The 3338-nt window shown below is 39.0% G+C and overlaps 1 non-coding gene across 1 annotated transcript; it reads left to right on the top strand.

Moving 5' to 3' along the window:
• Window positions 1-2890: 2890 nt before the first annotated feature.
• Window positions 2891-2974, top strand: Trnal-cag (transfer RNA leucine (anticodon CAG)). Its single transcript has one exon. It is a non-coding gene; the product is annotated as a tRNA-Leu (tRNA).
• The last annotated feature ends 364 nt before the right edge of the window (window positions 2975-3338 follow it).

Genomic DNA, 3338 nt, shown 5'->3' with positions numbered 1-3338 from the left:
CACTACACACAACTGGTTTCAGTTGCCTGAGACTGCAGTAGCGTGTCTGAGTTGCGTTTACGTGAGCGTGTGTTATGTGTGTATGTGTGTGTGTACGCGCAACTTTCCTTCTCATAATAATGTTACGATACTGAGAAACGTATTTTCTCACTATGTTTACATTTGATTTCCGAAACAAGATATCGTAAACCAACTTCCGAATACCGCGTCTGTTTCATTATATAAACACTCCAATATCAATTCTGGATATACGATTTTAGTTGCCCGATTTCCTCTTCCACAATCCATTTTCGGTACCACGTAAACGCACAAATGATTTTTAAACGTGCTTGGATTGTTAGTGTACGTCTAGTTTTCAGAAAATTTCAGATAATGCGGGTGGAATGACTTTTTGTGTAGTGAAGGAGAAGTAGAAATATTCGACTGATCATCTATTTTGACTTTTCATTGATAATCTTAAATACATATTATTCTTATTCGGTTTTTTTTCGGATTGAGCTAACAGCAATGCAATATCAGTGTTGATAAATATTATTGTTATAATCCTTTACGCCATCGTCATTGGGGAGGGAGGGGGGGGGGGGAAACAGTGAGCAGTGGGGTACAATGAGAAATTGACTATATTCAGTATATGACTGTCAGGACACCATCATAGTTTTGCACAGGTAGCCTACAGTCTCTGACCATGTAAGAGATTGTGAAAACCAGATGACTGAATGATGCTGAAGTACTGAAATTGTGACTGTTTTTCTATCTGTGTGTGACGTCCTTAGGTTAGTTAGGTTTAGGTCGTTCTAAGTTCTAGGGGACTGATGACCTCAGCAGTTAAGTCCCATACTGCTCAGAACCATTTGAACCATTTTTACTTCCTTTGGTAGAATCCAAACATTGAGAAGTAAGCAGTTATCATGGGTATTGTCTCTTGATATCATTTGAAATACAGAATTACAACGTCTGATTGTGACTGAATAAATGTGTTTAATTATGTTGATGGTGTATGGGTCAGAGTGAGCAGTTGTTTCTGGGGCGCAGAGAGCATGAATGCAGAAAACAAAAATGGCTTCCTACACAGAGAGAAAAAGTACTTTTTGTCTAACAGTTCACGAAGAAATGAAGGAAGATGTGAATAGTGTAATTCAGGACGGCTTGAAAGTTATGGTGGCAGCAAAACAGTACAATATCCGTAGATGGACTCTTGAAAGTAAGACAACAGCTCAGCATAGAAGAAAGAGGATTGACAAGAGTTCTTATTGACGCTCCAGAGAAGCAGGAGTTTTTAGAATGTGATAATAGAAAGAAAAAATTGGCCGAACTCTCAGAATCAAACAACCAATAAGTTTATTTCTAAAAATGTGAGAAGGCAGCTTCAGCCAGTGGAGCTAATGGAGGCTCTGCTACTTTTCTGATGAATGACACTAATGAAAATTCGAGTCTTCACGATGAAGAAGAATTTAACGTGGAAAGTGAGCTCGAAGAGAACGACTATGTTATTGTGATAGTGGCAACCAAAGGAAAGGAAATGTCATTCCACCTTTTATTAGTATGTGCCAATCAGTTTCACGGCTCCCCTACGTCTAATTACTCAGTACCAAATATACAGTAGCTTTGTAGCATTTGTTAATCAGTCCCTAGTTATTGAGGGTCTACCGCTTAATATTTACATGCTATTTAACCCTCTTACGGAGCAACGTTTTATATTTTCGTCATTCTACTGTTCCCGACTCGTAGCATGGTGAGTCTTAGTTTTGTTACGAAAGGACTTGACACATCCGACATACGGTAGTTTTATTGTTGCAGCTGTCATAATATGTGCAATAATTAAGAATATTGGAAACGCTACTTTCGCTCGCTGTTAGGAAATGACAGTTGATAAGTCACTATGCAATACCTTAGTCACAAGTACGGCGAATACTGAAATGTATGTGCTTTGAATTATGCAATCATTACGTATATTGTTGACAGCAATTTGGGATTAAATATTTTCATGCATTTCTGTTGATATCTCCGTATATACTTGGAGACACATGATTGCGCAACAGGAAAAGAAACAAAAACGATTTTTTACCGCTCGTTTCACTAGTTGCGTATTTTTTCGACCAAGATTTAAGGGCATTGGGCGATAACCAGAAACCTAAGGCGCAAAAATAATTAGATGCTGAAACAGTTAGCAAAAATAGTGTACTTTCTGTGTTTTTTCTTAGTTTCGTCCAGTTAATTTTATCGATTCACACACACTGTCTCTAGACGCAGTAATGAATAATGAACGAATGATTCCAACAATCGATGCAAAACTGAAAGTTTGGCGAAACAAAGGAATGAATATCGTAATTTATTCGATTCTTTTCAGATGTTTCTGTTCAACCATTTTAATTCCTTCTGACATTCATCATATTATTAAATACACCATTCGTTTCCGTATATTAACGATTTTTGCCTCTGTATTTTCCAACCGTATTCATTCAGTTTTTTTCATTGTTCACCGCGTTGTATGTTATGTTCAGCCGTTTTGTTCCGAATATGCTTTTTATGTCGGCTTGTTTCGTAACAGCATGAATTCCCTACAATGCCCCTTTCACTGCGAAACATGAAAATAAAAGTATTAAATTAGACCATAAGTTTAGATTGGCCACGTAATAGCATATTAATTAAAGATGGACCAGATCATCTTTCGCAGGGCGCCGGAACATGTCACGCAGACCGATAGTAAAGGCAGCAAGTAAATGGCGGAACATTTGTTAATGAATCTGGAACTAGAATCCGCAGCATGTATGAAAGGATACAAGCGAGGAATAGTGAACTGCATATGCGGCAACAGTTATAGTTTTGAAACGAACAGGGACGACATAGTGAACTTGGCGTGTAAGTTGTGACCAAGTTATAACCGTTGTATGTCAGGATGGCCGAGCGGTCTAAGGCGCTGCGTTCAGGTCGCAGTCCACTTCTGTGGGCGTGGGTTCGAATCCCACTTCTGACAATATTTTTTTTAAAATATAGAACGAAGGTTCTTACTCAAACCCCTTTGAATAGTTGATTAGCATACACAGTATTGCAACGTGCTGTCTATATTATGGAAATAGCCGTATTTATTCGTCATGACTAAACGAATAAACATTAAGTGCCGATGCGACAACCATTCACACTACGAGGGTCGTCCAGAAAGTAAAGAACGATTGCATACCACGCCTCGAGCCTATCCCCGACCACCACGATCGCAAGCGTGCGAGTCGATTCCTCCCCCCATCTCAGCATAAGCCAATTTTTGTTGCCTAGCGATCACACCATTCGAAATTGCGGCATCCATCGAAAATCCCACCAAATGGGAAGTGCGTGGTTTCATT

The sequence above is a fragment of the Schistocerca nitens genome, chromosome 4 (assembly GCF_023898315.1).
Source record: "Schistocerca nitens isolate TAMUIC-IGC-003100 chromosome 4, iqSchNite1.1, whole genome shotgun sequence".
NCBI classification, from domain to species: Eukaryota; Metazoa; Arthropoda; class Insecta; order Orthoptera; family Acrididae; genus Schistocerca; species Schistocerca nitens.
The sequence above is the reverse complement of the archived record's forward strand: the minus strand, read 5'-3'. Positions and strand labels throughout refer to the sequence as shown.